The sequence below is a fragment of the Atractosteus spatula genome (assembly GCF_055471065.1).
Source record: "Atractosteus spatula isolate fAtrSpa1 chromosome 26 unlocalized genomic scaffold, fAtrSpa1.hap1 SUPER_26_unloc_1, whole genome shotgun sequence".
Taxonomy (NCBI): Eukaryota; Metazoa; Chordata; class Actinopteri; order Semionotiformes; family Lepisosteidae; genus Atractosteus; species Atractosteus spatula.
This window is the reverse complement of record NW_028296644.1, coordinates 1,554,225-1,567,726: the sequence shown is the minus strand read 5'-3', so window position 1 is coordinate 1,567,726 and position 13,502 is coordinate 1,554,225. Positions and strand designations below refer to the sequence as shown.

Here is a 13,502-nt window from a genome sequence, read left to right as displayed (position 1 = left end):
CTGTGTAACCAGGTGGTTATGGAGGGGATATTTGAAATCTGACACTGAAATTGGTAGCTGTCTCTTTAAGACATGCACGTATGAGTGACATCAGCATGCCTGTAATTGTGGGAGTGGACATCGTACAGTTGAGCGTGGTCTGTGGCTACGCATGATGTGAATGCAAAGAGCATGTTAAAATAAGACTGATGTTCTGTGCATCTTGGATTAGGCGAGATCAAAGAGGAAATTGCCACTACCATATTTTTTGCTTTGTCTTTGTTATTATAGTATATATAATAACAAAGAGCTATAGTAGCTCTTTGTGCATCCTGGTGTGTGTATATCTCCAGGTATATCTATGTGAAGCTTTTGAGTTAAAGGTTATACTGCATCCAATCTAAGTTCTGTAACAGAAAATAATACAACCCCTCATTTTTATGATTTCATGCAGATCCAGAATTAAAAAATCCCCATTTAAATTCATTGTAGTACGGTGTGTACTAATTTTGGTACCAGAAATGGGGTATTCTGAGCATTTAGATGAAACTTTGGATGCCGTATAAGGTAAAATAAATAAAAAAATACGGTAGTGGTGAAGAGCTGCACTGCGGGTGTCTGGTCTGCCCAGAGAGGTGGGGGAAGGGACGTCCGGAGCAGGGACCCAGGAGAGGATCGCCAGCAGAACCAGCATTCTGGACTGTTCTAGTGCACGTTGGCAGATACTTTAGTGCTATTTATCACTTTCTGTAGTCAGTCACTGAGTTTGAGTTTGTAGGCATCCTTTCGTGAGGCACCAATAAATGTAGGGGTTTTGTGCATTACAGGGACAATTATTAATTGTAGCAGTAAGTCACAAAATGATTCTTTGATGGCTATTAGAAAAACAACCTTGCGGGATAACACACACACACACACGGATACTATTACACGACAATACATTTATTAAGGCATAAAATGTGTATATAAACATAACAGATCTTATAGCGAGGGTTAGCAGAATACAAAAGGTATATATTCGATCACGAAGAGTTACAAACCAAGAGGGACATACATTCAGTATACCATTCATTTATACCATTTCGTTAATGAGCTTTGATTTCAGCTTCTACACTAGATACTCAAAAGCAAGTACATCACTCATAGGAATTAAACTGATATCAACTGGGGTTGAGGTAACAATTGAATTCTCGAGCTGTAACTCAGAATGTTGAATACTCATCCAATCTGTGTAGATTCAGATCTCCCGCGGACACAAAGAAACAGTGGCAGGCTTGTTGCTGTGTCCAATCAGCATTCTCTGGCCTAGTGTCAGGCAGTGCTGGTTTGGCATGAGGGAAGTGGGAGAGATTCCTGCTGCGACGCTCTGGTAGTAGGCTCTCTGAAGACCGGCTAGTTAGTTCTGGCTTACTAGTGAGAGTTTGTGCACATGAGAAAAGCGACTGCGGGTCCAAGCAGGTCACACTCTTTAGACAGGAAGAAGACCGGTTCGTTCCTGATGTATTGCTAGTTCTGAATCCATACAAGAACGATTCTATAAAACGCTCACCAGATTACGTTTTAAGAAGGAACTGCAGCTCAGGTTCAGCCAAGATCTAAACTCGGATGGCAGGATTCAGAGTCCAGAGTGCGGACTGATGGCGCACGGAGGGTCCATATAGATCCCTCAGTGATCTTCCGCGTGTTTAAACCGCCAACGTGTGACTACCCTGTCCCCGTGACCTCATTGCTCTGCTCTCGCCTCTGTGCAGCCGAGCCCGACTCATGGTAAAGTGAAAAAAAAAATGCCCTCAACGTGTGATTTTCTCTGGAGCGAGGATAGATGTTACCTTTATATCACTGAACAGAATGTATGAGATGTGGCGGCTAGGTTCAATTTTTTATCCTCTTTAAAAGATTAAGGACTGGGGTGAGCGTGATTCACCACCCTAAGAGCCCGATGTGCGAACCAATTAAGCTGCATAGACTTGGTCATTTAACTATTCTCCATTTGCAGGGTTAAGGTTAATGAGAAAACATTGCTGACTTTTTTTTGCCAGCCACGAGCGCAGAGTAGCAAGGTTTGTATTTCATCTTTTGCAAGTTGCATCCATTTAAAAAAAAGTCGTTCAAGACAGGAAATTAATACTTGCATTTAATTAAGTCTAGCCGTAGGAGGTTATCCATAATGACCAGTTCTGTACGAGAAGACAGAAAAACAAAAAGGCACCGCTGGGATTCAGACCCAGGATCTCCTGTTTACGAAGCAGGCGCTTTAACCAACTAAGCCACAGCACCCCCGGAGTGCTGTCCTTTTACAACCACTTGGACACACCGCTCTGAGACATCTGCATTCGGTGCGCGCTCCGCCTGCTCGCTGAGCAAGTTGCCACCTTTACATACAAAAGCAACATCGACACCAAGAGAAAGGATGACAAATGGCTTTTTTCTGGAACTTTTCATGTCCAAGGAGCTCAATGTGCTTTCCGTGTACAACAGGGCCACTGAACTCCACACCGGCCACTGAAGCACAGCAGTGGCTTGGTGGCTTGACATCTCCCAAAGAAAATGTTGAAAGCGCATGTGGAACAGAAAAATGACCCTTCGAGTACAAGGGAAAAAAAAAAGATCATCTGGAGCACGCCAACACATGTACGGATAGCCCAGTTTTCTCGACGAGGTGGCCAAGTGGTTAAGGCAATGGACTGCTAATCCACTGGGCTTTGTATGCATGGGTTTGAATCCCATCCTTGTCACATTCAGCATCTGACACATGTGCCCATTCAAAGTTGGCCTTGCTTTCTTTTGCTCCGGTACTAGAGCAGTACAATTTCTAGCTGTGGCTGAAGATGGTATAGTAGGCTAACATCGGTATCGAGCAGTGACAGTAACAGTATTTACTGAGAGAGAGAGAGGCAGCTCAGAAGATGAGCTCCTAATTTCTTTGTGATTTTATTGTTTTCTGTAACTGAACAAATAGTCTAGGAATAAGGCAACATCTAACACAAACTAAAGAAAACCAAAGAAGTAAAGAAATAATTTATCATTGAAAGAAAAACAACAAAGCAAACATCTGAAAATCTGAAGACCAACTATAAGACACAGCTACACCTGAAGATAAAGGACCTGAGGAAAAACTTCAAAGAGAAAAATCTTCAAGAAATGAAGAGGAACAAACAGAAAAAAAGGAACAATTAAAACAAGGAAATAGAATAAGAAGACAAGAAAGAAATAAAAAGTACACCAAAGGAAACAAGAAGGAAAGGGAAAATACAAGCAGCATCAAGAGAAGCCAAGAACTCAGCCATAAGCACGAAAAACAACTGGTAAGCCCTGATCTTTCTTCTCCTTATTTGAAGAGGCCTCTAAAATTGAACTGATTTACTAAATAAAAGTAAAAAAAAAAGTCTTTAGAAAAAGTTACCTTAAAGTTTAAACTAAACCAAATACCACTTGGGCCCATTAAACTCAAAAGGCCAAAGTTGAAGAACCTGTTCCCAAGCAACAGTGGGGCTGATTGTATTCAAAACGCCCTAGCCAGGCTGTCTTTTTGCTCTTCTCACCTGAGCCGATTGTATTTAAAAGAAGCAAGATGAGTACAGAGCAGAAGACAGCCCCACTGGACCAGCCCTGCCCTCTCAGCACAGTACTCCAATACCCTGAGGACGTGAAAACCGTTAAGACCAGGAAACAGTACAAAGACACATGGATGAAGGAAAATCCAGAGACCCTTATCGCTGACTACTGCCAGGCAGGAGAAAAACACATTAAAACGTGCTCTTCTTTACTGAGCACCCAAATGCCTGGCACACAGCTGTGTGCAAGACATATACAAACACCACGAGAAGGGGCATCAGCAAAGGCAGGCAAATCTCCATAGGGGGTGACAGCGAGCTAGAAGACACTGTCCTGACCGTCAACACTTACCACAATGGTACAGTGATGATAAAGGGCAGTGAGGCTGCTCTGGAGCTATTTGAGGAAAAGTTCACCCACCTGAAATCACAGGCTGACCTGGAGAAACCTCCCCCAGAAACAGGAGAGAGACCCAGTAGCCTGATGCCTACCACACCGGAGAGTTCAGCTCCACCTGACTCTGAGCCCATGAACACAGCCACAGCTACAGAACAGATCAGCGAGAGTGTAGCCCTAGGCAACACTGAATCACACCACCCAGACACACACGGCCCACACCAACCCCACTATGACCACAGCACAGCGCGCCTCCTGAGAGAGAAACTCTCTGCTCTGGAGCTGGACTTCACTGAGTCCAAGGAACTGATGCTGGGGAGACTCACAGAGGGGCAGACAGCACAACAGCTAAGAGAGGAGGTTAACAAATACAGGAACGAATGCAAAACCTCCAACAAACAGCTCAGGGCACAGATGGAAGAGTTGCTGCAGGACAACAGTAAGCTGCAGTCGGAAGTAGCAGAGCTGAGAGAGGAGGTGCAGCTCGCGGAGAGGACAAGCAAGACCCTCAAAGAACAGCTGAGGAAACTCACTACTTCCCACTGCAGCCCCGACTGCAACAGAACAGCCCTGAGGCCCAGAACACACAACACACAACACCCACCCCCAACCCGCAAAGACACACCGACCCCCACACAACCTGACATCCCTACAACCCCCACCACCAACTCCCACTTACCCAGTACCCCCACCGTAGCAAACACCATACCCACTGCACCCCCCGGCATCCCAGATCCACTCACAACATCACTGCCCAAAAGCACATCCACCTTGCCAAACACTCAGGGTGACCCACACACACACCCAGCCCCAGAGACGGCCCCACCCAACACCTCCACCTCACACACTGCACCCCCCATGCAGCCCCCCGCCTGGCAGCACACCAGACACCAGAGGCAGATGCACGGAAGTAGCCCTTCTCATTGACTCCAACGGGAAGTACATCGATGAGCACAGGCTCTTCCCAGGACTACAAACAGCAAAGCTCTGGTGTCCGACGACGGAGAAGGCCCTGCAGCTGCTGTCCAGGTCTGTCCTGGGAGCCCCACGGCACATCATCATCCACACCGGCACCAACGATCTGAGGACCTGGAGGGAGCAGGTGGCCCAGTCCATTAGGAGAGTGGCAGAGAGGGCCATACAGGAGTTCCCTCGCGCCCAATTGTCATCTCCACCCTGCTGTCAAGACAGGACGAGCAGCACCACACCATCCAGAGAATCAAAGCTGAGATCTCACAGTGCTGTGCCCTGCTCCCAAACGTCTACCTGGCCCATCACCCCACCCTTGGATCACAGCATCTACATGACCATAAACACCTCAAAAAACAGACCATCGGACTCTTCACAAAAACTCTGAAAGACACTACACTGGGCAGACACCCAAACAACACCCCAGAGAGAAACAGCAGGACTACCAGAGGAACACCCCAAAACCCACACCCCCACCCCAGACCAGCTCAACCCACAAAGAACAGAACCAGCCCCATCCTACAGCCCTCCAACCCAGACCAACGACCGAACGGGACCAGAACCAGCGCCTCACCCCACGCCCCTCAGCCAGACCAGCAGCTGAACCAGGCCAATCCACAAACCCCCACCCAGCACAACAGCAGAGCTGGACCGAGCCCCTCCTGCACAGCTACGCCGCAGCCCTGGCCAGACCAGCAGTCCCGAGCGGTTTGGAGCTGGGAGAAATCTGGCAGCTCCTGAACCTCATCTGCACCCGGCTTATGAGCTAAACTACCACCACCCACAGCGACAAACAATACTGTTTTTGTTGATGATGTAAATGTCCGACACAAATTTGTTACAGTTCCAGAAAGCAAAAACAAACTGCAAAGATAATTCAAACGACAACAATGAGATCTCTAACGATAAGTATATGGAACATTTAGGGTCTGGGCTCGTCAGCATTTGGGCTGAAGAACACTGATCCTGACTTTATCAAGAATGTAAAGGAGACAGACATCATGATCCTACAGGAGACATGGTGTCGGGGAGACTTGGCTACCCACTGTCCCCCCGGCTACAAGGAGATCATGGTGCCCTTTGTCAAAAAAAATCACCTGGGGCAGAGACTCTGGGGGGATCATTGTGTGGTACAGAGTGGAGCTCAGTCACTCCATACAATTAGTTAAGAGAGAAGAGTCACAAGTTTGGCTTAAAATCAAAAGAAATACCATATGTACAGAAAATGAGGTTTTTCTGTGTGCTGTCTACATCCCACCCTCAGAATCCCCTTACTACAGTGAGGGAATTCTCCCCAGTCTCCACACGGAGATCGGTCATTTCCAGGGCCAGGGAAACGTGCTGCTCTGTGGTGACCTCAATGCACGAACAGGCACACTGGCAGACTTTACTAACACACAGGGAAACACTCATGTATTCGGACAATCCCCTCTGTACCACACACCAGTCACCTCACACAGGTGCAGCCATGACTCCACGGTCAACAGCACCGGGCGCGAGCTGCTCCAGCTGTCAAGGGCTGTGCCTGTACATCGTCAAAGGCAGCACTAGAGGGGACTCTCTAGGCAGGTTCACCTTCAGCTCAGCTCTGGGCAGCAGTGTGGTGGACTACGCCATCACCGACCTGGACCCCTCCTGTATCAGTGCCTTCACTATCAGGCCACAAACTCCTCTCTCCGACCATAGCCAGATCACACTCTACATGAAGAGAGCACACCAGCACAGAGACACACTGACACAGCCCAGCCAGCTGTACGACCTCAACCAGGCGTACAGATGGGACACAAACAGCCTAGACAGATACCAAACTGTACTGGGCGATGAAGAAATTCACATTCCTAAACACTCCGTATCAAACCAACAAATTAGGCATAAACTTGGCCACACAAAAACTAAATCACCTATTTCACAAACTGGCATCAAAATCTAAACTAAAAACAACTAAATCAAAAAACTACCAAAAAACAAAAGCAAAAGAAAAATGGTTTGATAGGGAGTGCAAAAACATCAGAAATGCACTACGAAAACTCTCAAATCAAAAACACAGACAACCACACAACACAAAACTACACCTCAGCTACTGTGATACGGTAAAACTTTACAAACACATGCTGAAAAAGAAAAGAAACACATACATAAACAAACAACTTGCAGAAATTGAGAAGTCACTAAATCAGAACTGTTTCTGGGAGAAGTGGAACAATTTAAACAAATCAAAACCAGAAGAATTGGCCATCCAAAATGGAACAATCTGGCAAACATACTTTGAAAATCACTATCAAAGGCTCCCAAATACAAATCAATCAGACCAAAACACCATTTATGAAAAACTCGAAATTTTTGAATTGGCTATCAAAGACAACCAAAACCCCTTAGACTCCCCTATCACTGAGCAGGAGCTACTGGACAAACTCCAGGCCCTCAGACCACGCAAAGCCTGGGGCCAAGATGGAGTCATAAATGAGATGCTGAGACACAGCAGCCCAAAGTTGCAACAAGCCCTGCTCAAACTCCTCAATCTTATCATGACAGCCGGATGTTTCCCCGAGGCCTGGAACCAAGGACTGGTCACGCCCATCTATAAGAGTGGAGATACTCTATCCCAACAACTATCGGGGCATCTGTGTGAACAGTAACCTGGGGAAGGTATTCTGCAGTATCCTAAATACACGAATAGTGGCCTTCCTTACCGAACACAATGTCCTGAGCAAGACTCAGATTGGCTTCTTACCAGATCACCGCACATCTGATCACATTTACACCCTACACACACTGATAGACAAACACGTCCACCAAAAACACAAAGGAAAATTTTTTGCCTGCTTTGTCGATTTCAAAAAAGCATTTGACTCGATTTGGCATAAAAGATTGTTTTATAAACTACTCCAAAGTGGCATAGGAGACAATGTGTACGACATAATTAAATCAATGTATTCAGAGAGCAAATGTGCAGTGAAAATTGGAAACAAAAGGACCAAATTCTTCACCCAATGCCGTGGGGTGAGACAGGGCTGCAGCCTGAGCCCAACACTGTTCAATATCTATATCAACGAATTAGCAGGAATGTTGGAAAAGTCTGCAGTTCCTGGTCTCACACTACACGACACAGAAACCATGTTCCTGCTCTATGCAGATGACCTGGTCCTGCTGTTGCCCACAGAACAGGGGCTGCAGCAGAACCAGGCACTGCTAGAGCAGTACTGTCAGACCTGGGCACTGACAGTCAATCTGGACAAGACCAGAGTTATGGTTTTCCAGAAGAAAGCCAGACCTCAGGGAAACAGGTACAAATTCACATTCAACAGCAACACATTGGAGCATACATCCAGCTACACATATCTCGGTCTCACCATCAGCTCATCTGGGAGTTTTGACCTGGCAGTGAAGGCACTGAGGGAGAAGGCTCAAACCCGGGACTTCCGCGTCTCTCTGCAGCGACCTAGCCCCGTGAGCTAAAGAGAGATCTCTCCACAGCCCAGTAGCTGTGGTCCTGCTATCACAGGGAAGGGCGGTGACGTCACCTGCTCTGGTACGCCGGCTCTTACACAGTACCTGTCGGCCGTAAGCGTTACAATATTTTATGACATGTCTCTGTTGTAAATGTCTGTTATATGTCTGTAGATTTTATTTTATGTTTTGTTCTATGTTAATTTTATTATTTTATTTGCTTTGGCAACACTGATTGTACCCATCGGTCATGCTAATAAAGCACCTTGAATTGAATTGAATTGAACAGTATTTACGTGCCACTGCTCCCAAGTGGCTCTGGGTTAAGACCGCTCTTTCACTTACTTGCAACGCAAACGGAGAAAGCAATTTTTGACAGTCTCTCGAGAGACTGCGCTAGGTGTTTAGAGATAGACTTTGTCAGTTCCCCCTGGAATGATGGCCTCTCAAATAGTTTGTGATTCCTCTAGACGTTATACAGTACAATCAAAAGCGCAACAAAAGTGTTTTCCGTGGAGCAGGTTTCAGACCCGTAGACCAGTTTTATTTGTACAGCAGGACGCATTCCCAAATGCGAATCTCCTGTTTTAGAAATGCTTTGGGCGGCGTGAAATGAAAATAAGAAATCAATTCCAGATGCACATGGAAGCAATCAAGTGTTTCATCCGAACTGTTTCAAAGACTGCTCAAGAGCTTTCCTTTCATAAACGCGCAACGATTAATGATGGGGGTGCACCCTTCAATGCGCCTTACATCTCTAGGTAGTGATTGAGACGATTCGTAGCGTGTGCTCATTTCCATATATACCCCGTGTTGCAGTGGTAGGATGACATAAAATACTGCTTCGACACGTAACGGCATTATATTCAACTGCAGGAGCTGAGGTCTTTCGTAAGCACGTAAATCAAAGGCAATTCCCGCGTCTAACACTAATGTAAATGCTTTCAAAGTGCAGTGTGGTGCAGCTTGTAAAATCCTTGTCCACATTTCTCATTTGTTGATGTTTTTTCTGTCTGCCAAAGTTGCATTTTGACATCCGGACGGGGAGACTTGATCATTCGAACGTGAAGCTGCCCTTAAACCCTCTGAGGCGTATCTGTCTGCCGGCATGTATTTTGTCAAAGATTTTTTTTTGAACGGAGAGCGACTTTGAAAAGGTTTCCGCAGCCACCTCGCACTCCATGTTAGATTGTAGGAGGAATGCAGCGGCAGCAGAGCTTGCTGTAGTCGTAGCCGAGTGGCTAAGGCGATAGACTAAAAATCTGTTGGGGACTCCCCGCGCAGTTTTGAATCCTGCCGACTACGGCGTCTGCCGTACGTCACCGTATGCCTGCGCGGCAAAGGCAAAGTGCCGCTTCCCCTTTTTCTGGTACTATAAAAACGCTAAATCGCTTGGACCCTCTGCCATGGAAATCAATTCTTCAGATAACAACACGTTTTGTGTTCGCACGACCGGTGTTCTACGTATGCCTTTGAAAACCTAATAAAGCTGAAACAACCGAAACGATAGGTTCTTGTAAAGCACGCCTGTAAAGAACTGTTAACATCAAAGGGTTTCAGTGTATTAACTGAGGAGAAGGCCTGATCGCTAATTGTTGACTTTTTGTTTGGTGTGAGAAACACTCTCACTGCGCATGAAGTGCAACAAATGTAGCCGCAGAAATTGCATAACGCTTTCATTTATGCTATTGCAGACACCAACGTTGCCTAGATAGAAAACCGAAATAGCCATGGGTTTGCTTGCTGGTCTGAAGGATCTCTCTTCGAATCTCTATCATTTGTCAATGGAAGTAAAAGGCGCTGCAATCCGATACATGTTCAGATTCAAACCCGCAGCTGTTCTTCGAGTTTATTTTTTGACTAATTACAACTGAGTGTCGCATGAGCAGTTACATAAACTTATCTGGCATATTTTAACACAAATGCCGTTCTTAAATTAAAACTAACAGTACATTGGCAGGGACATTCAGTTACATACAAACAAGAGACAGACAAGAGAATATTTCTACCTTTCATGTGGACTACAGATGCAGCCATTCAAAGTGCGCGGCACTGACACGTACCGGAGGTAATTGGCTACGGCCTCGTGGATCGTGACGCGCGATGACGCAATATACCGCGGTACGTGATTGGTTGACCGACAGGGGCACCTGTGGTGCGTTGGTCGGTCGTAGAAAGATTTAAATGTCTTTACTGTGCCCGTTTTAGTATTGAATATTTATATGGAATTTTACCACTGAAGGGAAATCTTAGTAGCTGAGCATAAAAAGAATAGGAGCATACTGTAACGCGTGTGAAGGCCATGAACGATATTAATTTTGGAACATAAACATACAGTATATGGCTGGTCTCGGTACTTTAAAGAAAAAATACACACCAGTATTCCATTTCTCCCTAAACATTTTAAGCATCGAAGACTTTAACTAACGTGATACCGGAGGTAACAAGCATACTTTTAGAATTTAATTAAAAGGGAATATACAGATGCAGCCATTCAAAACAAGTGGGGTATGCTGCGGTATAACACGGTGGGCGTGTCACAGTAAACCGCATCATACCGTATGCAAATTAGATTATGTTAATAGTATCCGGAATCACCTTGTAAAACCGCCAGGTGGAGCTAATAAAGGTTAACCTCTCCTGTACAGCATTTGAGCTGTCACCAGAAAACGTCAGTTTCGAATCACTGCTGAGGGACAATCTTTATTCAATTAAGAATTTAAGTTGTATACTCTTTAGATTTTTAAATTTAAACAGTGTATTACAGCATGTTAATCATAAACATTAAAAAGGTGGTATATTTTATAAAAGCAAGATTGTTCTTTTGGACAAAAGTACACAACCTACCACCTTTATCGTAAATACTTTAATTATGCAGGAATATTTTATGCATCAAAGTCTTTACCGAAGATATTACTAATAGTATTAATAATGAATGACCTTGGACAAGCTGTAAGCTCAAAATATTACCCTGGTCCACATTCTTTGTAACCATCTTTGTAAATGAAAAGAGTTTATTTTTTCATTGACAAAAAGTAACACCACAGCATTTAGTTGATCCGATCACGCATTCGTTTCCAATCATACAAAGTAATCCTTGAGAATCTCCGATTCACCATGCCTTTCACATGCTCATAAACGATATTAATTTAGGAACATAAACATATTACTGTATGTAAACTGCACTGTATATTGCTGGTCTTGGTAGTTTAAAGAAAAAATACACACCAGTATTCCATTTCTCCCTAAACATTTTAAGCATCAAAGTCTTACATGTTGTTATTTGGGAAACGTTTTTACGTGCTCCTTCTGACCATATTAGGATTATATACTTTGTGAAAAGTGATAGTCTTTTAACCTTTTCTGTGAATTCGCTTGTTATCTAACAAATGCATACTTTTAGAATTTGATCAACAGGGAATATAATATGGAATTGCGTATCTAAACAAATTAATAATGATATAATTATATTTATGTACTGTCTGGCGGAATAAACTGAAGAGGTTAGTTAATGCGACACGGAATTATTAAGAATTATCACCTCTTTTTACACTTGAGAACAAATGAGAACATTCCACTCAGTGGGCGGTGCATTGTTATCTCAATCACCTGCTAATTCGTTTTACACCACTGGACTACAGGAGAATGTGACTGTACTGTATCTGTACAGAATGTGTGTTTCAATCAATACAGTAATTGATTACAATAGCAATCACTAGTTTAATTAAATGCCTTTTTTGATTCACAATCTGAAAATGAAAACCGCGGTAAAGTCACCTTGAATTTAAAAAACGATTTTGGCACGCCTGTAGCATTTTCACGAAACCTCCAAGAGTTGTGAGAACACTTGCTTTGTGTATAAAGTACATTGTGAATGTTTTCACAGCCTTCACTTTGTCGTTTTTATGCCATTTTTTTGACCACGCACGAATATTCCTGTGTCCGTATCTTCGCAAGGGAATCAGTGCGAATTTTAATACTAATTAAATGACCGCGGGCACTTTCCACCCCCTCTACATTCTCAGAGTAGAACAGACTAACCTTCTAATGAAAGACGGTCCACCCCCCCCACGGACAGGAAAAGTGCCCACAGGCACTTAAACTTAATATGGTCAGTAACAGTAAACAGTAACATGGTCAGAAGGAGCACGTACAAACGTTTCCGAAATAACCACATGTAAGACTCTGATGCTTAAAATGTTTAGGGAGAAAGTGGAATACTGGTGTGTATTTTTTCTTTAAACTACCAATACCAGCCAAATACAGTCTGTAACGTAGGGATTTCTATGTGTCATTATTTAGTGGTTACATTAGTGACAAAGGCTAAACTTTTAGCTTCAGTAACGCGTACGCCGTATGGCATACATGTTTGTTTTGGGTTTTGCTTGTTCACATATCTTCCCTTTTTATAAAAAGACATGGTTGAAAACTGTTCCAGAGCCACTGTTTATTCATCAGTGAAAAGTACATCATGAAATGCCTCTCCCTGTTCAATCCACTGGAAAAAAGAAAAGGAGCATAAAGCGTCTGATGGTCATAAATGATATTCATTTAGGAACAGCATCAGAGATATGTTTTTAACAGCACTGCATCGGAGAGAATACCACAGTGTGTTTTTTTTTTACTCCCTGGCGGAAACTGGCTTCCATAAGAAATTAAATAAAACTTCACTCGCACCAAACAAATGTATATTTCTAAATATCACAACATGATCGAATTTAAGTCATTTTAATAACAATGAATAGTCACCTATGCGTTACAATATAAACATTTATATTGATTTAAATTGCGTTTAAATCGCCTTTATTTAAAACCCATAAATAAAGCTGATACTGTTTAGACTTTTAATTATTTAAAACTGTATTACAGCAGCACAATGCACAATGCAACGTAAATCGCTATCTTTGTCTTCTGTGTAATAATGTTCACCTCTCTGTCCAGCAAATTAACAATAGTAATAATAATGAACTTTATTGTATATGGCGCCTTTAAAGGTGGCTCCTCAAAGCGCTTTACAGGTTAAAAACAATAACAACAATACTGTTAGGCTGGGCAAACGATTTTTTTTTAAGAAATACAAAATGAGATATAATGATGTGTTCCGGCTTAGACATTAACGAAGAGCATAACACGTGGGCGGCGTAGCGGTCGGCTCT

The 13,502-nt window shown here is 43.8% G+C and overlaps 2 non-coding genes across 2 annotated transcripts; one reads left to right on the top strand and one right to left on the bottom strand.

Moving 5' to 3' along the window:
• Positions 1-2,182: 2,182 nt before the first annotated feature.
• trnat-cgu (transfer RNA threonine (anticodon CGU)) lies at positions 2,183-2,256 on the bottom strand. The gene has a single exon. It is a non-coding gene; the product is annotated as a tRNA-Thr (tRNA).
• Positions 2,257-9,569: 7,313 nt separating this feature from the next.
• On the top strand, positions 9,570-9,651 carry trnaf-aaa (transfer RNA phenylalanine (anticodon AAA)). The gene has a single exon. It is a non-coding gene; the product is annotated as a tRNA-Phe (tRNA).
• The last annotated feature ends 3,851 nt before the right edge of the window (positions 9,652-13,502 follow it).